The sequence below is a fragment of the Camelus ferus genome, unplaced genomic scaffold (assembly GCF_009834535.1).
Source record: "Camelus ferus isolate YT-003-E unplaced genomic scaffold, BCGSAC_Cfer_1.0 contig720, whole genome shotgun sequence".
Classification (NCBI taxonomy): Eukaryota; Metazoa; Chordata; class Mammalia; order Artiodactyla; family Camelidae; genus Camelus; species Camelus ferus.
In genome coordinates this window covers 48,920-68,504 of record NW_022589674.1, presented here as the reverse complement: position 1 = coordinate 68,504, position 19,585 = coordinate 48,920, and the positions used below count along the sequence as shown (strand labels likewise).

Below are 19,585 nucleotides of genomic sequence, written 5' to 3'. Positions count from 1 at the left end.
AGATGACTATAGTAATGAGTAAAAAATGTTGCAACAAATATGATTTCAAAAAGCGAAAAAGAGAGGAGGTCTGCTGGGAAAGGTTGTATAGAAAAGTGTAAATATGGTTCTAGTGAACAGCCAAATAGCTTTCTGGCTTTACCAGTTCTGAACATTTCCCCCCATTTGTGCACACGCTCTCTCTCACTTGCTCTTATTTTTGTCTCACCTCCAAAGTTTAACATCGATAAAATGTTATTTAATATACCAACCATATTCATACTACCCCAGTTATTAGTAAATATCTTTACAGCTTTTTGAGAAATTCTGAATTCACTCAAATGTAACACTTTATATTGGTGGTCATGTCTCTCTAGTCTTTTATAATTTTGCCTATTTTTTTCCTTCATAATATTGATAGCTGAAGAGGTCAAGCAAGCTGTCTTGTAGAATGGTCCATAGTATAAATTTATTGTTTCCTCAAGGAGCCAAGGAAGCTTCTAGAGGAAGAGCAGCAGCACCACCACCAAGATGCGTAACAGCGATGACAGTAACGCGGCGGCCGCCACGGTTGTCGCTCCGGGGAGGGGGCTCTGGCCGGCCTCGGGCCACCTCCCCTACGGACCCCCGGGGCGCCCCACGGCCGGCAGCAGAGTGCTGTGGCGCTCCAGCTTGGCCGAGTCGGGGTGGAGGCCGGTCCCCGGGGCCGGGCCGGCGGCGGGAAGAAGGACCGGGCTCGGCCCCAGCACCGCGCGGGCTCAAGCCGCCGTCGGCGCCCCCTAGCCGCCAGCGCGGTGACCTGCAGCCACGCGGCCGCGCGGAGGAAGCCCCGCTCCGGGCGGGCGGCCCGAGGCCGGCGGCTCCGGAGCTGCAGAGCCCAGCGGGGAGAGACGGGGCGGCAGAGGACGAAGGGCGGGGCGGCGAGGACGGGGTCCCGGAGGCCGAGGAGCCGCTGCGGTCCGGCCGGACGGTGAATGGCAGTGGGCTGCTCCCTACAGCTGCCGGGAAGACTGTTCGGGCTCGGAGGAAGGGGACCCGGGGACGTGGCCTCCAGCGGACGGGTGTTCAAGGACGGCTCCCGTTCCCGGCACCGGCCCAGGCGGGGCCGGAGTGAGCCTCTCTCCCCGCTGCCTGCGACGTCGGCCGGCGGCCGGCTGCGACCTCAGTTCCGGGAGAGGAGGAATCGCGATGCACGACAGGGCGGCGGCGCCGGGAGTATAGACCGGAGCCGGGAGTGTAGACACACGCCGGGAGTGTAGACAGGAGCCGAGGCTGTGGACAGAAGCCGAGACCTCGAGGCGGCGGCGGCGGCAGCGGCGGCAGCGGCGGCGCAGGGAGGAGGGTGTGATCATCTGGACTCCAGCCCCGCGCCTAGATGCCTGTGTTAACGCTGAGCACCTGGCCCCTCTCCTGCCAACGCCGCTCGCCGACATGGACTCAACCTTGGATTCGTCTACAGGCTCCCTCCTTAAGACCAATCATCATATCGGCGGTGGGGCCTTCAGCGTGGATTTTTCCCAACAGCCTCCCTCCCAGTGCGGCGGTGGCCGCCTCCAGTTCACTGAGGACCAATCACTCCAATCACACCTACGTGAAAAACACCTGTAACAAACCAAAGCGTTCCGAGCCTGAGGAGGAACTTCTCCAGGCAATTTAAACGGAGGGGGTGTCCCCAACAGGGGGTTTCGGTGCCCACCACTTGTGGATGTTTCTCTTAGCTGCTGCCTGCTTATTTTCCCTCATATTGGGACTGACTTAGCTACGAGTGAGAGGGACAGGACTCTCCGAGGATGGAGGACTCGGCGGTAAGTATTAAACCCTCTGGGCAGGGGAGCAAAGTGCCTGTGGTTAGTGCTGGGCTCTGACCGGTCCTGGGCATCTTACCTGAGTTGATTTCTGTCAGCAAAGTCATGGTTTAATAGTGAAACGCAGCAGACTGAGTGTATTTTTGTCATCTTTCTTTAAGAAAGAACATGATTACCATGATCAGAATGAAAATCCCATGGCTGCTTTTAAGGTTTTTGTGTATGATGTATGCGGGAATTGAAGACATCTTACAAAAGAACAGGATGTTACAAGTAAGCCTGTTAAGTAAAATGCATTATGTGTTTAACTTAAATTTTCTTTTGGCCTTAAATAACCATAGGTGCAGGTTCCAATCCAATTACTCGATAGTTTGGAGGTTTTTTGATTGTTCAGGAGCATCATACATGTACTGGAATTTTGTTTGGTTGGTTGGTTTTTGTTTTCCCAAATTGAGTTGTGGTTCTAAAAGGTGAAGTAAGAGCTCTTGAAACTCTGGTTAATTATTTTGTAGTATTAAATACATGTGTAGGTAGTTCCATACTTCCTTTAAAATCTAAAAATGATCGATTTCCAAGCCCAAAGCACCTCCCCTCCCACCAGTGGAAAAAAAGTTATGGTAGGGCCGTGCAGGAGTTTACAGACAGATTCATCTGAATTGGTTTCCAGGCCATGCCTTTTAACTTGCTGAATGGGTGTAGGCAGGTGTGTTCGTCCACTCGTTAAGCCAGCATCGTTTTCTGTGCTGAGCACTCAGGATACAGGAGTGATAAGGAAGAGCATCCCTGCCCTTCAGCACAGGAAGGAGGTGGGTACTGACCACTTATGTTCTGTGAAGGGAGTGAGGCTGGAGTGGTTGGTGTGCCCTGCTTCAGAAATGATGAGGGCAGGCACTATGTGAGGTGAGACTGGAGAAGGAGACGGCCTTGCAGGCGTCAGGAGAGCATTCAGAGGAAAGGCCTTGAGCTGAGCGAGAGCCTTCTGTAGGTGAGAGTGCCTTGAACAAGGGGGAGCGAGCCAGAGTTTGAGCTTCCCTTGCATAATCTGTAAAACAGTGCGAATCTTGGTTAGAATGATGCCTGGGAAGATTAAAAGAGAGAAAATCATTTTAGTGCATGATGGATGGCCTGCTGAATACGTAATTTCTCAATGTTAGGTCCTTTCCCTCACCCCATGAAACTTCCTGCCCTTTTCACCCAACATGAATTCAGTGTATCATGGTTTGTAAAACTGGCTTACTGTTATTAGTTTTATTTCAAACTAGTGAATGATAGCAGACTTAAAGCATAGGAGCAAAAATAGTATAAGCTTTGAATATAGTATAAGGTTTGAATATAGCCAATTCTAAGACAGTCGAATAATTGATTATAATATTCCTTAACTAAAGGGCTTAGAAGAGGACTGAAATCCAGCACTCACTTTAATTGGTACCCTGATTACAAGAGTGATATAGTGTGTCCTGCCTCAGATATTTGAGAGAGAAAAGAAATAAGGTCACATAAGAAGCTAAATTAGTAAAGTCCAGGCAAATGACATTACCTATGAGCACTACCTGTCTGCATGTTTGTTTCTCTAGCAGAACTGGTCTATTCTGTGAACTGGGCCTTTTCTAAGAATTAAATGCTTTACAAATATAATCTCATTGAATCTGCCTAACAACTCACAGAGGCCAATGGTGGTATCTTCACTTTTAGACAAAGACACTGAGACTCAAGGAAGTTAAGAAATGTATCCACAGTTGTACAGCTATTGAGTAATAGGACTAAAATTTGGTTTCAGATTTTTTTCAGTGAAAAAGCCCATTCTACTTTTGATATTGTTTGTAGAGAATTTTCTAAAAGGATACTTTTATCAGGATTAAGAAAATAATTACTTAGTAGGATTACATACAGAATTACTGATATGCATAATTCTCAACTAAGATGACCTGTCACATCCTTCTTGTCACTATTAAGATGAATGACTAATATCCCCTTAAGTACTAAAATTTCAAGTGGAATAGAAAAGGATTGGCTTGCTAGAGCTCTGGTACCCTCCTCACCTCCACCAACGTGGAAGGAAGGAAGTTATATAGTGGTTTGCATTTTAATAAATGGTAAATATGAGGTAGCCTGGGTGATGGAAAAAATAGTGGCCAAGATGTAGAGGATCTGGGTCCTAGGACTCGTCCAAATGACCTCAGTCGAGTTCCTTAACCTCTGAGCCTCATTCTTATGTATTAAACTGGAGTAATAACTTTTGCTGTCTATGGGGTTGTTGTGAGGATCAAATGAGATAGTTTGTTAAATGTAAAGTGGTATTATTATTCAAAAGTTTAGATAAAATTTGTCATTTTCCTGGTGAACTACCGTATATATGTAAAGAAAGTCATTTCTGTAAATGATATTTAGTAGTGTATTTCCTACCTCTTCAGCATTTATTGTTTATTAAATTCTTTAAATACACATTGTAGACATTGATAGAGAAATCTGAGTCAAAGTATAATGAATCCTTAAATGCACTGTACACTTGACCTGTTGCATATCCTGGCGGAAAGAAGGGCTTGTGAGTTCAGTTAGTCTGCACACCCAACGGTGAAAAATTTCACTACCTATATTCATGTATCCTTTGTCATGTTATGATGTTTTGCCAATGCTTAGCCACAGGGTTCATTGGTCAAATAGTGTGCTTAAGGAAACAGTTTTACTTTGAGTAATAATTTCACCGGAAGATTGTAGGTTGTATGTTAGAGTAAGCCTGAGTAAGCTTTTATTAGTTATTTAAATTGTGTATAGCATATAATAGATTAGCCTTTTAAATAGTTCCTAATCATTTGATCTTTGAAAACTTTTCATTGATATCCTAGTTTTGTTAACAAAATTACCTTCATTAAATTAAAAATAATAATAATAAATAAACAATAATAAAATGTTTTGTCTACCAAAGATATACATTTTAGACTTTTAAAGGGAATTCTTTTTCTTTTAAATGCTTTTTCTATTAATTTTCCTGTTTTTTTAGAAAACAGTGTTTAAATTTTCAGATTTTAAGGTACTTAAGTCAATATCCACTTCACAATTGTGTTCCAGTTTATAGGTAAACTTGCATTTTTTTATACTTATATGGCTTTTTAAAAATATCATTCTGTATTTTCCAAATGTGTTATGGAAGATGCATGTTGTAATTTTTTTTTCTTTCATTTTTAGCTTCTTATTTTGAAATACTTACGGATTCACAGGAAGCAGCAAAAAATGTTAGAGAAGTCCCATGTGTGCTTTTTAAAGATTTTTAACATTAAAAAAATGTTTTTCTCAAGATTTTGTGTCTTATATCTCCATACTTAAAATGGTCTGAGGAACAGAAACTCGCTTAGCATTTACCTATTTACATGATCCTACAACTCTCATCCTCCTGTTTTTATTTTGTTTTGTAAAACAGGCTAAGATAGTGTGTCCCAGTAGGACTGTGGTTTTGTGACAACTAGCAGAGCTGTCAGGAAAGACAATTAAATGTACAGGTAACAAGTTATGTATGTTTAAGAAGCAGAGGAAGGTACGTAAGAGGAAAACCTTCTCCCAGCTGAGCTAAGTGTCATTTCCACATGTGACTCTCCCTCCTGTGGAGTTACGTGGCGCTCCTCTTTTCTACATGCTTTTGGTGCCTCTGCTGCCTTGTCAGAGTCCCCTTCTCTGCTGTATAATCAGACTCCTAGTTGTGGGGGGGCATGGAGTGGGGGTGAAATAGAACCAAAAAAAAAAGTCCTGTCTCTGCGAATCTTGCCACACCTCCATAGCTGGCCAACGCCCTTTCTGATTGCTATATGATCTCTTTAATAGAGTTAATACAATGATTTTTTTCAGTTAAATTCCTCTAAGCTCTAGAGTTCCACAGATAGACTTTAGTAACTAGAGGAAAGCCCGAAGCCCTGTTACTGTCTTTTGACCCAGCCCCACCTTCTCACTTGAAACTTACCAATTTGTGTAAAAAAAAGTATGCATTTGTATGGACACACACACAGACACACACACACACATATGGTTCTTCTTTCTGCAGAACCTATACATGAATCCTAGTTAACCACCCTTGTTTTATAACTTACATATAATATGATATAAAAATGTTACATATAGCATGCAAATATATATCCTAGTTGCTAAATTGATTCACATATAAGCTTCTGGAGAACCAAAAAACTCCTAAAACTGAACGCAAAAATGTCTATGGACATGCACATGTATCAGCTCTGCATTTCTGCAGAGAAGACCCTTGGGTTTGCTAATAAGCTTCTCAAGTGGGAGAGGTCCTTTCCTGGTCTGAAAGTAATGAAGAATTATGCTTTATGGTATCTGTAAATCATTACTCAACCTACTATATTGATTTGACTTCTTCTCTTTTCCTTTATATTCAAATGCTTAGAAGAGTGTATGATTTCCTCCTTTAACAGCAGGCATTTCCACAAAAATCACATGGCTTTTTTCAGGCAGTTTGAACATACACAGCGCTGAGTACCAAGCCCATCTGCTGTCAGGCTGTGACACGGGGTCAGCAGGGAGAGACAGCGGGATGGTGTACTTTCACGGTGCTGGCTAAGCCACAGCCCCTTTTAACAGGTAGAAAATGAATGACAGGCAAAAATTGTGGACTGAATTGCCCCCATTGAACTCCAATGCCACAACTGTAGAGAAGGCAAAAGAAATACGTTAACTATTAATAACTACTAAAACAATTTGACGTGGTGGACATAGCTTAAGCGGTAATGAAAGAAAGCCATTTAATCAGATCTGAAGTGTGTGAGACTGGATGTGCTCACTTTGTTCATAGCCATAGGAAGTGGAACCAATTAAATTGGACAAAACCTTAGGTACTTTAAAGGGAATTTCTATCACTCACTCTGCAAATGCGGTATGTAGTGTGCATTTCTGGAGACCATGAGGTTCTCAGTGGTGATCACTCATGCCTACATGCAGCATCTGCAAGCAATGAAAGGGTGTGCACATCCTGTTACAGAGCGTGAAGGTGGATGACGGCAGCTGACAGACAACACCGGTCCTACCTCAAGCTGTTTTTAACCTATTTTTACTGAGCATAAAATGCTCTTTGACTGAAAGAAGAAATAAAACATTTTTGAGCCTTTTTCCTTTGAACGTAATCCCTAGGTGCTTTCTTTAAAGAGGGTTGTGATCCTTTGTTAGAAAGAATGTGGTTGGCAATTCAGGAAGTGAAGGGTGGCACGTTAGTAGTTATGAGACACAATGTCTGCCAATTGTAACCTAAATTCAAATCCTATAAAGGAAATATTTTTGTCATAAGAAGGAAATGGGTCATGTTAGATCTACTGATTCAAATAAAGTTTCATGTGTCGATGAAAGACATTAAGCCATCGAAGAACCTCTGGGTGGATTAGATAGATGTGCCAGGAGCCCAGCAGAAGTTTTGCTTAGACTCTTTGATGGCAGAGCTTAGTACTTTTAAGGCTCTCAAGGAATTTCCACTGTGATCCTGTGATAAGAATGAAATGCTAGTCATGAATAAAAAACACACAGAGAGAAATTCATTTAGTTACACCAGTGGTACAGAGGGGAAAGCATCAAGTGAAATAGAATGCTGAAGGAGTGAAGGGAATGCCACATGAGAGGAGCTAAAATACCATGAGGACTGAAGGTTTCTTAAAGAATAGCCCAGCACTTGCCACAGTCTGTGCAAAGCACGTGGCTTCTCATTGATGACATTAGGAATGGCTGAATCAACTGGAGCTACATTCATGGTGTTGTGCACTTCTAGTCATGAACTTTAACTACAGATGTTATCATGCTGTGAACCTAGCACAAAATATGTTAGTAAGAGTGTGATATATGAGACTAGGCTACGCCAAAGTTTGATAGCTGCAGCGACTTGTGACACTAATTAGAACCAGGCCAGGCCTCACAGGTCAAGGGCACAGTCCTCCGTAAGTCTGCTCTCACTTCCCGCAACCAGGCTACCCTCACTGCTGACCAGCTGGCTATCCCGTTACCCCTCAGGTTTGATAATTCACTGGAATGACTTACAGAACCCAGGAAAGTGCTATCCTTACAATTACGGTTTTGTTGTAAAGGATACCAATCAGGACTGGCCAAAAGGAGGGACACACAGGGCAATGTCTGGGAGGGTCCCAGATGCAGAGCGCCCCTTGTCCTCTCTCCATGGGGTTAGAATGTGTTACCCTCCCGGCACAGAGATATGTGACAATGTGCAGAATAGCGCTATTCAGGGGAGCGCAACCAAGCTTTGGCATTCAGAGTTTTTATCAGTGTTTCCTTGCATAGGCATGACTGGGTCATTGGCCATGCAGCTGAAGTCAGTCTCTTGACCACTTTCCCTTCCCAGAGGTCATGCTGGTATCACATTGGCTCAGAGCCCCAACTTTCTAGTTGCATGTTTAGTCTTTCAGGTGTGGCCAGTCCACATCCTGAGTCATCTCATCAGCATAAGCCACATAGGGTCCCCACCATAAGTCACCTTATTAGCATAAACTGTCAGGAGCCACCATCAATAAGAGACACTCCCATCACTCCAAAAATTCCCAAGATTTAGAAGCTACTTCCCAGCAGCCAGGGACACAGGCCAGCCAAATTCCTTATTACATAATATCTTATGCTCTAACTAGTGATAGTATCTTTGGTGTTCTGTATTAGGGAAATAATTTACTTTTCTCATTTCTCATTATTGTAAGAGATAACTCTGAAGTCAAGTCTGAATAAACATGTTTCTGTGTCTAAATAGTTCCCTTTAGCTGGTTCCACATCTTAAAAGCATCTCTAAGTAAACAATATACTATTTAAAGAATAAATTATAGTAAATTCAAACTCAGTATGGAACAAAAAACCTATATTAGCTCTTCATACATGCCTATTATCTTAATGTGTGCTCTCACATCCTCATTATCTGTGCTCCATTTCCAGGAATCTAAACCTTTGAATGTTCTTTGGTTATTTTCCAAAGCATGGTCAGATAGTAAGAAAAGTCTTTTCTCTTCCATGTAGTCTTTAAAAGAGATCTTGTTATGTGCCAAGAGATGGATGTCTTTATTCCAGTCCTGCATTTAACACATATGGAGGGAGCTCCCAATATAACCCTGAACTATGACAGCAAAATCCCTTTCACCCTCACTAGCACGGTGTTGTGAGGTACCCTACAAAGACTTCAAGTATAGAGTTACATTAATGGCCCTGACTTTATTGCATGGTCTCTTACCTTCATCTGCCAATATCTAAATGCCTTCAGAATCTCACCAAGTTGTCCCAGGATCCTCCAAGACATCTCTCATGGGCTCACGAGCAGCCCTTTCATGCTTTGCCTGTTTTGTCCTTCTCCAGCCCACTGCCTGCTGCCACTTTTTCTCGCACTTGCCATAAATTTACTCACATCCCTTCCAAAGGTTCTGCCTCCAGAGCTCCTAGTGTCATTAGTCTTCAGGGCACCAGACTCACTAGAATCTTCTGTCCCAGGCTGACCGCCTGCACACCAGGAGCCGTCTGTCTCCCACATCTCCCTGCTCTGGTTCTCTGATGGAGACACTTCCTTTAGCTTCTGCTCTGACTCAGACTGGGACCCCTGCTACATAAAAATGTAGAGACTTCTTTTCTTACTCCAGCACTCCTAACTTTCAACTTTTTACATTTTGATTTAGCATTATTAGGCTTCTTAAGCCCTGTACCACATAGTGCTGGAGTGTCAGGCCTGAAAATGGCCATAGAAGGACACTTACCCTGTCCTGTAGCCAGGCAGCACCTGAACTGTCTCATGCCACTTCTTCCCAGGACTCTGTCTGACTACAGTTCCTATTACATATGAACATAACTATTGATCCACAGGAGAAAGGCTCTTCAGACACCAGCTAGAGGGCCATCTGTCAAGCCAGTCATCTCTCATTCATTTTACAAGTATTTGGGGAGACGTTTCCATTTGCCAGATGCTCTGATAAGTTTCAGTGGTACAAAGATAAGTGAAGCAGTGCTCCCACCTTAAGCACTGCATAACAGGGAGGAATGATTATGGCTTATTCAGTGGCAAAGTAGATAGAAATGAGGGAAAAAGCCATGGAAGTTCTCTTGGGGCAAAGCAGAGGGAGGGATCAAGTCTTCCTGGGAAGAAGCAAAGTGGAACTCACAGATCACAGCACATTTGAGCTGGGTCTAGAAGGATAAAACAGTGCATCACACAGAAAGGAGGCAAAAGCAATGGACAAAATGGGCAGTTTTTTCAAATCCTAATGGTATGAATGTGCTTAGAGAATTTGAAATAGTCTGGCTGACCACAGGGTGTGGGGGAAGAGAGCAGAAATTGAGGGGTGAAAACTTGACAGGAGCTAGACTTTGATTGGAGATTATCCTGTGGACAAAAAGGAGAGCTCAAATCATTTTAGGGGGAAAATGTCACAGCAAGAGGTGTTCCTTGGTAGGACAAGCTGGATGTTACTGTGGTGGAGGACTTGGTAAACAGATTATACAGGTAAACAGATTGGCATATCAGAAGCGTGCCATGGAAATGGAGAGGAAGTGCTAAAGGGCAGGTGGAAAATGGATGGGGTGCCAGGAAAGGACATGTAGGTTTATGGATGGAAACTTATAAACAAGATAAGGTTTAGAGAAAGATCAAGAGTGTGGTATATGGTATCACTTACATGTGGAATCTAAACACACACACACACACACACAAATGAACTTATTTACATAACAGAAACAGACTCACAGACATAGAAAACAGACATGATTACTAGGGAGAAAAGGGGGTGGGAAAGGATAAATTGGGAGTTTGAGATTTGCAGTTACTAACTACTGTATATAAAATAGATAAACAAGTTTCTGCAGTATAGCACAGGGAACTATAGTCAATATCTTGTAGTAACCTATTATGACAATATGAAAAGGAATATATGTATGTGTGTCTATGACTGAAACATTATGCTGTACACCAGAAGCTGACATAACATTGTAAACTGACTGTACTTCAATTAAAAACATTTTTTAAAGAAGAGGAAAAGAAAAAAAGAATGAGTTTCATGGGATCCAAATGAAAAGAGGCAAATAGATGGCATGTAAATGAAACTAGAGGCCATTGTGTTTGAACATTAGAGGGGGCAGACTTTCCATGGGTGTAGTTCCAATGTAATAAGGAGGTAAACATGCCTGATGTCTTTCCACTCTCATGTCAACTTTTCATCACTCTTCTTAATTTGCCCTTTGTCTCAAAAAGCTGACCATCCATGTGTTCTCTTTGTGCCTGGCTTCTAGTGGGTTTGTCCAATGAGGTGCGCCAACAAGAGACTGGAAGGAAGGAGAGACAGGTCAATATATTTATTTCCCTGCTCAACCGCTGTGAGGCCACATTAGATGGGATAGTCCAAAATCACCACTCTTCTCAAGGTCTACACGGCTCTCTCCTTCTGGGTCTCATTAACCGCCCCTCCCTTGGGCCTAGTGGTCATTGCTTGTAGCTCCTATGTTACTAACCCCAGGGTATTACACCATCTCTTATAAATATTCCCTTTGTAAATACCACTTTCATAAATAATCCTAACTCAAGAGTGCATCTGTTACTTATTGGGAACCAGTGAGAATGGAAGAGCCATTTTAGGGGACCTAGAGAGTGGAGACAGCAAACACAAGCCCTCATTGAAGATGTTTGGGGGAGGGGGGACGATGTAGCTCAAGTCGTAGAGCGCATGCTTAGCAAGCACAGGGTCATGCTTAGCATGCACAGGGTCCTCGGTTCAATCCTTAGCACCTCCTCTAAAAATGAAACAAATAAGTAAACCTAATTACCTCCCCCCAAAGAAGACTTTTTTATAATGTTCAGCTGTGAAAGAAAAACTAAGAAAAGAGGTTGTAAATTGAACAGGGGCCAGAATAGAAAGAAAATATTTAGGATGAGAGGCATGATGATTTTTTTATCTTTTAAGACATGGACACTTCCTCTCCTTTAAGTAGGTCGGTTTATTACAATAGAGGAAGCAACATGTGTGTAATTGGCCTTTTACTAAATCCTACATTTTGGCTAATTCTCATGTCTAACTCTAACCTCCCTTAATGGCCACATTCAAGATAGAAAGGGGGAGTCTCAAGCTCATTTTGAACTCAGAAGCCAGAGAACGAGTCTGGCAGCAACAGCTCTAATTGCTCATCAGGACGACCTAAACGATAAAATAACTGTACAGTCTTGGTTTGAGATCAGTAAGAAATCATGAAACGGCCATGAAGAAAGTGGACATGTAATAAACCTAAGAAGCAGGGATGGAGTTCTTCCCAGCCAGAAGATGAGTTACACACTGGAGAAGAACAAGGAAAGGAGGACCTGTGGGCTGCTCAGGGGATAATGGTCAGAGCTGTACTTTGACTCCTGAAGAATTTCGGCATTGCTTTTGACATTCCCAGGGTGGCGGACTACTGTGGTGGACAGCGCCTTATATTTTGTGTTCCCCGCATTTAGTCTCCTGGTTCAGGTACTGGCCTTCCTCACAGAATTTATTATATTAGGAGAGGAGCAATCAAGGTTGTATAACACAGTGTCTCAAGGCACTTAGAATGCTTTTTCACCTAATGAACAGTGCAAGCAGCAAGCTCCAGGAGTTCAGACAGGGAGAGAGAGATCACTGAATACACAGACATCTACAAATGACTTATCTAAATATGCAGATCCACTGGACAATCCATTGAGTCTGAGAAGGAGGCAGTGTCATAATTTTGTATATAAAATTTATTAAGATTTTAGGATCTCTCTTGGTTTGAAGACTCCCACAGTTTGCTATAGGACTCTGAAAATTGCCAATAACTTTTTTTTTTTTTGGTTAAACCACCCAATGCCATCAATTACCCCAAAGTGCTAGGTGTTGAGCACAATATGAAGTAATACACATTTGTCCTTGAAAGTCCATGGTGTTTTGATTTTGTTGATATTTCTAAAATGTTTCAAATAACTGTAATACACAGAGAAATAACTATATGCTTGAGTTAGGAAGATGTTAAAGAACAGTTCTAAAATAAAAGGCTTTTCCCAATATAAGTGAATTTACCCCTAACCCCCCCCAAAAGAAAAAAGCAGAAAGCATTGCAGAACATTGGGGAATTAATACTATTTTTTTTAAGATTTTTAAAAATTGAGGTACAGTTGATTCGCAGTGCTGTGTCAGTGTCTGCTGCACAGCAAAGTGCAATCCAAGAGCATGGGGTGTCTTTCCATTTTTTTGAATCATCTTCAATTTCCTTTACCAGTGTTTTATAGTTCTCAGCATCTAGGTCTTTCACCTCCTTGGTCAAGTTTGTTCCTAAGTATTTTATTTTTCTTGATGAAAATTTAAAGGGTTTTTTTTCCCCTGATATTTCATTGTTCATGTAAAGAAATGCAACTGATTTCAGTATGTTAATCTTGTATCTTGCTACCCTAGTGAATTCATTCATCAGTTCTAATAGGTTTTATGTGGAGTCTTTAGGGTTTTCTGTATATAATATCAGAACACTGGGGAATTATAACATCTTACTTAGCATTATCCATCAATATTGATGACACATCTGAAGCCCAGACATTTATTGACAAGACAGAAGCTCTGGGAGAGAAAGCAAGGCATGCTAAGTTGAAGTGAATGGTGTGAATTGCTCCACAGGCTTAATTGTATCAGCATATCCTCATCTCTTTTTCTCCCCCCCCCCAATAAACTGTGCAGTCTCTCATCTCTGTAATACCAGGAATTTCAGTATCTCTCTCCTTTTCTGTTGAATTGTCAGAGAATTCTAGGGAGTTTTTCAGTTCTAATTCTAAAGGAGTTTTAGCATGATTAAGTCCAAGTTGCCAGTTTCCCACTCCTGAAGTGTGTCATAACGGGTGACTGTTACCTTAGTCTGCTGCACCGCGTCAGCCCTCTGCTCTGGTGGTGTTTCTACTCCTTCAGACCTCTGTGGCAGAAAGATAGTTTTTAAAAGAGACAGATTCTTCCATCCCCCAGTGCAAGGGTCATCTTTCTTTGGGTTCCCAGGATCACAGCTCTTAATAATCAACTATTAAAACTCATATATCAAGTCCTGGCCTCAAAGTACTAGATCAGAACTCATGCCTCTATCTGCTCCTTTCACACCTAGAAAACAATCACCTGCTTTTCCTTCTGGTGACCACCTCTCCCAGAAGGATGGTACATTTTCTTTAAATCCTCACAAATCAAAGGTTTTTTCCTCTCTCTCTCTCTCTCTCTCTTTTTTTTTTTTTTTACATTCCTCTCTATGAACAGTTGGACAGTTTAAGATTTAGTCAAACAAAACCTACCAGTACGTGTAACACTTCTCCATAATTCCATGTAATATTGTATCTTAGGTTATAAAGTGAAAAATATGGCATTTCTGTAGCATAAAAGGAGGGAAAAGGGAACAACAAAATCTAAAACAAACAAAATTTCTTTAGCCATCCATTCTCTAGCAGAACATCTGTTCATACAACATTTTGTAATTCCTAGGACTGTACTAACTGCTTTAAACATATCATCTGGTTTATAAGTTGCCAGTTTGTAGGGAACAAAATCTAAAATCAGAGAAGTGAGTACTTACTCAAGATGACACACTGACTAACATGAATAAGTCAGGAATGTCAGCTTAGATGTCTGAAGTCAGAGCTATGTTCCTCCTCTCATGTCCTTGAACGTGCCCTTGGGAGAACCATGGAGTCTAAAAGAAGTCCATCACACAGTCTTCAAAGAGTTCACATTAATGGGAGGGGGGCAAGGAAAATGCCAGATTTACACCTGTAGATGAGTTGGAAAATCATAAAAGCATGCAGAAGAGTGATAAATTACATTTAACCAAGCATGGTTTTGGAAGGACTTCTCAAAGGAGTTCAGTTTATTTCAATAATATTTATTAATGTTGCTACATCAGGATTCCTGCTGGTGAAGCACTTTACCTAGATGGTGCAGATTGTCTTACACAATGCCAACTCTAAGTCCCCTTTGGTGTATCCTCCTGTGCTTTAGAGGCTAGAAAGCTAAAAGTTCTCAGTGTGGCTTCTGTGTGTGACCTAAATTCCACTAAGCAAGTGCACCATGTAAGACTTGGAAAGAAGAAGTCCAAACTATGAAGAGGCAGCCACAAGCACAGACTGATTCTTTGGAAAAATTTGGTGGCATGAGTATCATCATAGAACAGAAGGGACCATGGGTTTTTGTTGAGTCCCGTTTTGCTAAAAAGCCTCTTTTTCCTGCCCCTATCATCTAGAATCTGGATTACTAGAAAATCTACAAGATAATTGTAATAAATTCCTCCCTGTATAGTAGAGCTGTGAGAGATTATGTCATTTTCTGCTAAAAACTTTGAAAGATACAATAACTGATCCCAGAATGGCTTCAGGCAAGGTACCAGGAGCTGGGATTCTTTACCTGACTGGGTTGGGCTGAAGGTAGGGGTAGTCTAGTTGGTGGTAGGGATTGGAATGCTGGTAATCTGTAACACTTAATGGTGAAAGAGTTATTAAATTATGACCTTCTTTGAAGAATTAATGGCAGTGGGATGAGCTGCTCTGCTTCCAACTGAACTGGAAAGCATGAAGCAAGAAATGATAGAGGCAAGTTATCAAATCCTGGTTCAAATCTTGGTCAAAGAACCAGGAAGTTTCTACAGCTACCCTCAAAAATATCTTACATTCCTTCTAGGCATTGGGTATTACAATTGGGTATTTGAGATTTACAGATACTAACTACTATAAATAGATAAACAATAGGTTTCTTCTATATACCACAGGGAACTATAGTCAATATATTGTAGTAACCCATAATGAAAAAGAATAGGAAAACAAATCTATGCATATATGTGTATGACTGAACTACTATGCTGTGTGCCAGAAATTGATGCAACATTGTAAACTGACTAGAATTCAATAATAATAATAAAAAAGTCAGAGCCAGAGACTAGTGGTGATGTTGATGAAAAAGCACAGGCAGAATTCAGATCTTTGCCAAGGTTTTGAGTAAAAACATGGATATTGATAGGAGAAAAGTGTAACATAAAAATTTCTAATGTGAGTATTTGAAATGATCTAGTTGACTTTGAATACGCTGAACCCCCAGTTTTACAGAATGTCACCAGATGGTTCTAGCAGCCGCTTACTCCCCTGGGCTGGTGAGGCGCTTCCTGCTTTATTTGAAAATGATGTAATCAGTAATTTTCCAAGGGAATGCCTATTTTTCTCTGTATTCCATCCTACCATTTATGTAACTACAGATATATCTCAGTTTGACTGAAAGGACCTGAGATTCAAGTCCAGGAGGATAAACTATTTCTAATTTAGACTGGCAAATGCCTAGAATTTGTTTGCTGAAGACTAGATATGAGTGGCTTATGTGAAATGAAGTTGAGATGCCAAAAATTCCTGAGTTTTACAGAAGAAAAATTAGACAAGCCTATAGAGTTTAAAAAGATGGCATGGGTTTATCAAGTACTAATGGCTCACCTATGTTTAAATACATTAAAGATAATAATGGAAAAATCCATTGAAAATGACTTTGAGAAACATCATGTTAGGGATGCATTAGCGTGTTTGTAAGGAGCTGTGGTGAAGAAACTCTTCAATAAGGCAAGACTAGAGGTGGAAAGTGTTATCCTTGAACTAGGCTGTCTGATAGCGGTGGGACTGTTGGGATTCTGGAGTCAAGAAAGAGGTCAAGAAACAAGTTTAGGAGTAGTCACTCAATAATCAGTGAGGCTTGAGTGATCATCAAAATGGTTTGGTAAGCGGGTAGCTTTGGCAGTAGCTACTGATCAAGGTGTCCCTGGCACTGAATCAGTTGGACAATACACTAAAATTCTACTTGAACATTATCATAATGAAAATGCTGCTTCTGAAAAATGGTGGACAGACTTAGGGCAGCCACAGTTGCAAACCATGCAATTGGCTCTTCAGCCTTTTCTTGGATATTCAGAGGCCCTAGAAAGAAGGGCCGGCTGGGTATCTGAAAAAAATGAGACTGCAAATAATATCACATGCACCATATATAAATCTCTTCCTAGCTGTTCAGGAAGCAAACAGTGGAATTCCAATCTCACGATTTTCCTTTTCTGTCTGCCTGTTTTGGAGGCTTTGGGTTTGTGTAGCCAGTGCAAACTACGTGTAAGCCAATTTATCTAATAGATTCTACCTTTGTGTGTGTGTGTGTGTGTAGCTTTATTCTCTGCCAGTCTGTCTCTGTATGTGTGTGTGTGTGTATGTGTATGTGTGTATATGTATATACATTTATCTTACTAGTTCTGCTTCTCTGGTTGAACTCCAAATGATACAATGGCTCAACAAGTCATCCTCTATGTTACTTGAGCTGCTGTCGTGAACTTGTATGCCACAAAGTTGAATGTACTCAGCAGGACATCACCACCAATAGGAAATGAAACATACAGGATTAGGGTCCAAGTTGTCTAAAAGGTTCCCCAAAATTGTATGCTCAGATGACTAATACTCCCAATGTGTCCACTTCCATGGCTGTACTGTCATGTCTTCTAGCCAAACTATGATCTCATAAATTGTTCTCATATTATCAACTAACTGGGGAGAAAAAATTCAGTTTTATTTACAGATGATCCAGTCTAAAGAGTTGGCCTCAGCCAAAAGTGGTCATTTCACTCTTATAGTCCACTGAGGGATACCTGTGTACAAGAACAGAGATGGGAATCCTCATACTGGGACTAACATAAGTGCTAAATATGACCACCACCCTTCTTTAAAGAAGAGACCCTTGTGCTATGGCTATATATCACTTCCATGGGTTGTAGGGGTATATGATGTTTTTCAGAGATGGTCAGAGACTTGAAATTCATGACGATATTGGAATATTATTGACAAGAAAGTTTTGGTAAGAAGTTCATGGGTGGATGGCTTAAAATTGTCCAAAATATAAGGATATTTGTACCTCAAGGGGATGCTCACCATGATTATCACGGCTCGGTAATCATGTGAACACGATAATTGCCTGTGTTGGCATTATTCAACCACTATACTCTGCACTCTGCATTTATTCAGTGGACTTATGAATGAAAGTGGCTCTGATGGCAGTGAGGAGAGTTACGCATAGCCTCAAAGATGGCTTTCTCTGAATGCTTCATCTGCGAGTAGCAAAAATTAGTTCCATCACAATAGAGTCTTATATCCCAAAGCCCTTACCTGGTGACTCATGTCAGTTCAATTACATGAGACCTCTTCTTGCATGGAAGAGAAGGTGGTTTATTTTCACTAGAATAGACAGTAATCTTTGCAACCTGCAAGAATATGGATTTGTCTTCCCTGCATGCTTTATGTAATAATTCTCTATGTGGATTACCATTTCCCTATTCACTATCATGAAATTCACTATAACATTGTTTCTAACCAGCAAACCATTTAAAACCTGTCAGGGATATTGAGATCTGCTCTTACGGGATCCAGAGAAGACAGAGCTGGAAATACATGAATTCAAGAGTTGGAAGAGACAATGTGGTGTTGTGGAAAGAACTTGACTCTCAGAGCCCAAGTAAGTGAGTTGGTGTCTGATGTCTATAATTTTTTTAGTCTCTGACTCCTGGCAAATTATATATCCTCTATGGGCTTGAGTTTATGTCTCTGTAAAATATGTAAATAATAAGTAATCATGAGATTGTTGTGAGAGTTAAGCAAAATACAAGTGTTAATAGATTTAGCACATGAAGATCATTTTTTAATAACTTAAAACAGAGCAAGTTGTAAGTTTTCAAACTCTTCTCAACATTCGAGGAACAGCAGAGATAAATTGTTTCTATCTATATAGGTCTCATTATTGCTTTTATTGTCACCATATTTTAATCAAGCCCTTAATATGTTCAAAGCATTGTGATTTTATCCAGAAACAGAAAAATAAACACCCTTTGCAAATTTGTTCCTGTATATGTATTTCTTTTATTTTATTCATCCTCTTCTACATAATGTGTATTTGTAGAACTTAAATATTTCACTGTGTTATGAATACAAATGAAGTTACATCAATAGTAGTAATTTAAATTTCATTGTTTTTTTGCTCCCATGGCATATTGCAAGGACTCGGTGCCCCTTCAGGTGTTAAACTCTTCATATTCAAAAAATATTGGATAAATTGGAAGTTCCAGATTTGCAGATACTACTATACATGAAATAGGTAAACAGGGTCCTACTGTACAGCACAGGGAACTATATTCAATACCTTGTAATGGCTGATAATGAAAAAGAATATGAAAATGAATATATATATGTATAACTGAATCACTATGCTGTACACCTGAAATTTACATTTTTTACAACATTTCAAAGCGACTATACTTCAGTTTTAAAAAGTATGGACAGTTCAAATTTTTTTGGTGAGTACCAAATATATATTTGAAATTTGAGAGTGAAAAGTTAATTTATTTTCTTCTCTTTGTTTTGTGTCCTCTCATAGCTGAGAGAGTTATTTGGAAACCTGACAAAATAAATGGGGTATGTGGAGTAGGAAAAAATGAGGAGAAAACACAAAATTACATATACTCATGCAATCTCTATTATGTCCACTATATGGAAAGAGATGGCAAAAACCACAGATACTTATAATAGAAATATATATATATATATATATATATATATATATATTCATATAGAGCAAGTATTTATAGTGAAGTATTTAGAAATAGACTTTTCAGGAAGACTAAATTTAGGGAAATATATTCAATATCTTGTAGCAGCTCATGGTGAAAAAGAATATGAAAATGAATATATGTATATTCATATATGACTGAAGAATTGTGCTGGACACCAGAAATTGACACAGCATTGTAAACTGACTATACCTCAATTGAAAAAAAAA

At 40.6% G+C, this 19,585-nt stretch overlaps 2 pseudogenes; both read left to right on the top strand.

Annotated features, from left to right (window-relative positions):
* Positions 1–510: 510 nt before the first annotated feature.
* Positions 511–1,784, top strand: LOC116662610 (annotated as a pseudogene).
* On the top strand, positions 1,242–18,649 carry LOC116662609 (annotated as a pseudogene).
* Positions 18,650–19,585: the final 936 nt, after the last annotated feature.